The 6,565-nt window shown below is 50.3% G+C and overlaps 1 protein-coding gene across 4 annotated transcripts in view; it reads right to left on the minus strand.

Annotated features, from left to right (window-relative positions):
* The window catches only part of Vwc2 (von Willebrand factor C domain containing 2), a 133,859-nt gene that overhangs the window by 46,874 nt on the left and 80,420 nt on the right, over nt 1-6,565 (minus strand). The window lies entirely within an intron of this gene.

The following is a 6,565-nucleotide window of genomic DNA, read 5'->3' on the forward strand; positions in this document are numbered from 1 at the left end:
CTACCACAAAGGGTGTTTTATGATGAGGTGCTGAAGAGCTCAGGTGGCGTACTGAACTCATGTACCCAACAACAACGTGGCTCGTTTCCCCTCGTGACTGCCTCTCTGCCTGGGAGCTGCAGTTCCACTGGCTCACATTTTGAGAGGTCTGTGAAGTGAACCATGTTACTAACCAAGGGAGAGACCTGAACTCAACATGGAAGTTCAAACTACTGAAGACACATCACTCTCGCATCACCACACTAGAGTGCGAAACTGGAGGTGGAACCATAGTGGGTCATGACCCCTTGTCCTTTACTTTCTCCTCAGGCTCCCATCCTCGCTGAACACCAAATTCTGACACTGAACCAATGAGAAGACCTCTTTTCTGGGATTCTCACGGTTCTTTTCTTTCCCAGGAATCTCTGCGAATGAGAAGTCACTAAGTATTTTTAGGGATATTTTGGTCAGTGCCATTTGCCCATGGAATTGTTGCAGAATAGCAAACTTTCTCCCTCTTCACAGGCACCTGACAGAAACAGAAAGCTTCTGCTCACAGGCCATTCCATGTATGCTCCAGACGGGGGGAGGCCACCCTGCGTATCTTAGGGCCTCTGGGCAGGGATGTTGTTACTTCAACATCTCCACGGGAGGTGCAAATTTCACGCACTCAGGTCTGGATTGTTCCCGCTCTGGCTCTCAGTTCCCCTTAGGATTCTCCTCCCAGCAAGCACAGGGAGCAGATGGGCTTCCCGGATCTCCTGGCCTCAGTGAGAAGGTGGCTTTAGCCTTCTGCTGCCACTCACTGGAGCCTCTGTAGGTGAGTTCCTGCCTAAGGCTCTCTGAGTGAAAAGGAAGTGAACATAGATCCACAAAAACAGGGACCCATCCATGTGCCACTGTGCTTGTCAGCTCTTCATTCCTGGGACCAAATATCTGACATAAACAGCTTAAAGGCGGAAAGATTTTGGCTCATGGTTTCAGAGGTTTCAGTCCATGGTAAGCTGGTTGCACTGCTTTTAGAACTAGGGCCAGAGAAGAATCCTGGCAGAAGGGCGTGGAAGAGGAAAGCTGCTCACCTCATGACACCCAGGAAGCAAGGGAGAGGGAAAGAGCCAGAGAGAAAAGGCCAGATCAGATATGGTTCCCGTGGGTGCACCCCCATGCTCGCTCCCTTCTGCTAGGTCCCAGTTCCCAAGAATGCCATCAAAATTATGATCTCATCCATGAATTGTGCCACTGATGGAGCTAGAGCCCAAGCGCCAGCTGCCAAGCCTGTGACACAGTCTGCTTTTTAGGGATGTTTTAGAGAAGTAGCCATAGTGGAAAGTGGCATGTCGCAGTGAACTCCAGCCTCCCCAGGCTGCGTCTGACCATCGCAGGAAATGTCACGCAGGGTCCTGGCCTCCTAACAAATGAGGACACAGCGACCCAGCGTGGTTGGGGTCCCCAGCCCCTGGGATGCATCAGAGGTGACCGAGCCCCTGTGACACACCTGTGTTCCTCCTCAGCCGGAGGCTGCTCCCACCTTCTGTCACAGGTGTTGCTCCTGTGACGCGTTTTGACCATGGGCCATCAGCAAATGGACGCACGCAGAGGCTGGCCAAGAACTGGTGCACACGAAGAAGGCTGCCTCAGCCCCGCAGCCCAGCAGCCCTGAGCCCAGCAGGCAGACACCAACCTGGAGAAGCCCCGGGAAACAGCTATTCCAGGCAGGAAAAGTGGCAACTGTTGTTAGCTAGCATGTGGAGGAGCAGCTAGTGCAACTGACATCTGGAGTGAACTGGGGGGAAAATCCGTAAAGTAAGTAAATAAAGTACCAGCGAACCCTGGATCTGGCCAAGTGCCAGCTGGTTCCCCAGCTGCGTCTGATGCATCACTGGCATGGGACAAGGAAGGCAAGCAACTGTTCAGCTTAGAAGCAGAACTTAGAGAAATAATGGAGGAGCCAGGAACTGCTGGGCAGAAGGAGGAAACCATTTCGTACTTTTAATCTTGCCACCTGGCAGAAGATTCTCAAAGGAAAACAGCCTTGGGGGAAAACAGTGGCAGCAAGGTATGGCCGCGCCATGACTAAATACGGCTGTGTCCTCCAAGTCCTGCTGAAATTTCATCTTGGATGTGAAAGAGATGGGATAAGGTGGGGCCCCTAAGAGACTGATGAGGGGTGGACATGATGGCACACACTTGTGATCCCAGCTCTCTGGGAGGCTGAGGCAGGAAGCTCGAAAGTTTGAGCCCAGCCTGAGCAACTTAATGACTTAGCAAGACCGTGTCTCAAAATTGTATACATAATATACACATAATATAATATTTAATATAATATATATATATATAGGGCTGGGGCTGGAGCCAGTGCAAAGGCCCTGGGTGCAATCCCCAGTAACCCCCACAGACCTCTTTTCTTTATGACTTACCACCTTGTGGTACTCTGTTATCAACAGAAAACAGACAAGGCCACTTGGAAGATGTTTTATTAAGACCCAAGGAAGATTTAAGGTGGTGCCTCGCTGCGTGCCGTCTCTCCATGGACACCAGGGCCCCTAGGAAGGTCATGGCCGAGGCTTGTGCTCTCCTGATGCTGCCCCATGCAGACAGGCATGGGGACCTGGATGAGACTTCCAGGGTGTGGGGAGCGGTGGATGCATCCTGCAGGTAAGAGGTGGGTGGATCACTGGTGCTGCAGAGTGGACCGGGTGGGACAGTGCTTGAGGGACCCCCACCAGGCTCTGCACCTCTCTGCACCACACCCTTGGTGGCCCCCAGTGGTCTGATTTGATGCCTGACATGTGGCTTGGTTTGTCCAATGGTATAATAGCAGGTGGCTTCCTGTAGAGCAGTCTGGAGGGCGCTGTGCATGCTGGGATTTGCCCTTTCTGGTGCCCTTTGGAGCCCTGAGCTCACCCTTAAAGAACTAGGAGTCACCTGCTGGAGGATGAGGGACCACGTGGTATGAGGCCAACTTCAGCACAGCTGCCCCAGCGCCCAGGGACTCACGGGCCAGGAGAAACCACTGTCACTTGCTGCCTGCCTCTTGCAATGGCTGCTTCTACAGCCAGAGTAACGGATGCAGTGCTGTGACAGTACCGGTTCTCCAGCTGAGAAAACTGAGGGTGCAAGTGTAAGTGACTCATGGAAGATTACAGGATGGACAGGAGGGCATCTCTGGTTCCATCCACAGTAACCGATCTCACGGCCGCACTCAGTAATCACAGCCGTCAAAACCGTTCCCTTTCTCTCCTTAACTCCTGGCCACATGAAAGCCCTCTGGCCAAAGGTCCTTTTCTTATCAAATCAACATACAAAGTCAATCACATTTCCACGCAACATATTACAGTTAAAAAACAGGACCTAAAATAGATTAAAACAGTTTACGGAAAATGACTTAAAATGAATAAACAGAGAAGGATGTCAGCAAAATAAGAGGTTGCAGCCCCAGCCTTCTGTTCGCTGCACAGCAACGGTGCACAGCAAGCAGGGCCTGTCAGAAGCAACACTGTCAGGAAGGTGGGCAGCAGTAAAAGGCTCCCTCCCGGCAACAGTGCAGAGCCCACCAAATAGAAGGTGGCCTGCGAAGCCAGGAAGGCTCTGAGTGAGGCGTGTGTCCTCCATGCTTCCCTCGTCCAGGCTCAGGGATCCTGCGGGCTGCTCTCGCAGGGTCAGCGGGAAGTGGACAGTGTTAGCCAGCGGTGGAGCTGTCTGTGTGGGCCGCCTGGGGGACCCATGTAGGGCTTTCGCCTCTGACTGATGAACCCAGAGCCAGTTAGCGGGACATGCAGGGGACTCTGCCTGAAAACACTGCAAGATGGAGGAACAACTCCCAGCCACTTGGGCCAAGAGCTGCTGGTGGGGTCACATGACTGCCCACCCATGTGAGGGAGGAGGGGCTGGGGGGCTGCTCCGGACTTTGGCAGATCATCCAGAAGCACAGGGAACTCTGAGATTCACACACATGCCCAAGGAAGGTGCAGTCAGAGAGAGCAGAGGGAGGCCCAGGTCTGCCTCTAAGGGTGTCCCTGGGCCCTCTCCTCCCATTCAAGGAAATTCTGCCAAAACCCTCGCTCAGGAGCAGGCACTTCCATTACACTGAGGGCTCAGAACTCGCTCTGGAAAATCAGTTGTGAAAAGTCATGCAACAAACCAACCACCACAGCCTTCAACAACGTAACAAAACCCACAAGACCTGTGGAAGATGGGACATCTGATTTCCAGTTTTGTTGTGCTATAATAAACCAAATATATACTTTTCGAAAAATAAAGTCAGTAAAAACACAACATTTAAAACTTACAGGAAAGCAGTGATAAGAGGGAACCCATGGCTATGATAAAAAAGAAAAAGTCTCAGATCAATAATTTATGCTGCAAAGGACGGGTAAAAAGAAAGCACACTAAATCTGAAGCCAGCAGGAGGCAGGAAATAAAAATTAGGGCTGAGGTAGATGATACAGAGAATAGGAAACCAAGAGAAAAAATCAGCAAAACCCAAAGTTGGTGGTCTGTAAACATCAACAAAACTGGTAAGTGCTGAGCTAGAATGACAGTGAAAAGTGAAGACACAAGTTCCTAAAATCAGAAATGAAAGTGGAAACTCACAGAAATTAAAAGTATTACACGGGGTTAGGATGAACCAGTATATTCCGACAAGTCAGATAAGCTACATGAGACAGTCTGAGAGACCCACATACTGCCTAAACTGGCTCAAAAAGAAATACAAAAATCCTATAGTAAGTAAAGATATTGAATTAGTAATCAAAAACTTCCTAACAGAGAAAAGTTTGGGACCAGCAATCTTCACTGCAGGGTGTTATCAAACCTTTACAGGATAATTAGCACAGACCCTTCTCCAGCTGGTCCATAAAACAGAAGAAAAGAGAATCCTGCTCACCCCAGTGAGAGGCCAGCAGAACCCCAGTGCCGAAGCCAGGGCCACTGCAAGGATGTTACAGGCAGGTATCTCTGATGGATACGGACACAAAAACCCTCAACAGAAGAGGTGCAAACTGAATTGGACAGCATATTGCAAGGATTCTACATCACGACAAAGTGGGATTTATCCCTGGAATGAAAGGCTAATACAGCAGTAAAAACATCAGTGTGAAAGGGGACAGGAAAGAACTAAGCTATGTGATGTACATGTACCAACTCTCCACAATGAATGTAAGGTTCATGTCCTACAAATGTGCTGATAAAATTCGAAAGAAAAAAATCAGTGAATGCAACGCATTATAAGGAGCAGAACAAAGGGAAAATATCATGGTCTTCTCACCGGGTGTGACAGAATCGTCACCTGACTTCGCCCCTCATCCTCCCCTTGCTCTGCCCCTGTCCCCTCATCTCTGGGCCAGGTGGGCAGGGTCACAGGAGGCTGGGAAACCACATGCTCCTCAGGCCACCTCGGGGACAGGACTGGCCTGGGCCCTCCGGGAACGGAGCTGGCCTCATTCGCTGCCCACCATCTGCCACTGCGAGGCCCCAGAGACCATTCTGGGAACTGTCACCTTCCACTGCAGCACCAGGCATGAACGGTGGACTGATCTGAAGGGCCATGATCCCTTCAGGGCCTGGCGGGTCCCCTCCTCTCGCCTCCCCACCTCACTCCCAAGGGCCTGGCCTTCTCTCCCTGGTCCTCCTCCACCTGACTGCTGTGTGTACAAGCTGTGATCGGGAACCATGGACAATGATCGGTTTACAAAAATATGTTACAGTAAAAGACACATTGTCATGGATCTCCCTCAAAATCTCACCCCTGCCTCTAAAACACGTGTCCCCCATCCTGCCCACTTCCTGCTGCAGCTCTGGAGTTCTGTTCTGTGAGCATCTTTACTTGTGCTGCTCTGGCTCCCTAGATGTCCTGAATGGATGCAAAACATTTCCCTTTCATGATTATTTTAATTTTGGGGGAAGAACCAGAAGTCCCACTGTGCCAGATCTGGAGATTGAGGTGGATGAGGACACAGTGCCATGTTTTCATGAGCTGCCTTCCCACTGGATGGCGCTCGGCAACACCGTTCACCATATTTTGATCCCAGCTCAGAAAGACCCTCAGGAAAGAAGACTCCAGAGCTGCTGCAGAGTGTGGCAAGAATGGAGGGATAAACGTGTTCAAAGTGAGGGGCAGGATTCTGAGAAGGATTCATGGCAATGTCTTTTAGTGTAATAAATGTTTCTCTCTGGGATCTGTAAGCTGCCTTATTTATCGCTGCTAAACTACCACTGTAGTATCCTATTGTAGCATACACTTTCATCTGTGGTTTAGTCTATGTTTGTAGTGTACTGCGATTACACTCCCTGTGGGGGGTTGGTACACACACATAACACATCTTAATTAGAGGAAGGTCCCCTTCCTCTCCCCTATCATTGGCAAATGGCAAGGGGACCAAGAGGGGTAATAGATTTTTAAACTTAAACACCCGCCATGTATTTTGATGTCACCTTGACAGCCAGTCTTCTGAATGTCACCATGTCACCCAGAAGTGCTGATTGCCCCCTCCTGATTCCTGCCTCATGACAAGCAGTGTGAGGTCCAACTGAGCCTGGCGTCTCCTTGGTGATAAGAAAGATTATTACTGAACATTTCCATGAGAGA

Source organism: Heterocephalus glaber, unplaced genomic scaffold (assembly GCF_053883595.1).
Source record: "Heterocephalus glaber isolate CG9 unplaced genomic scaffold, H.glaber_assembly_v1.0 deba00001610, whole genome shotgun sequence".
NCBI lineage: Eukaryota > Metazoa > Chordata > Mammalia > Rodentia > Bathyergidae > Heterocephalus > Heterocephalus glaber.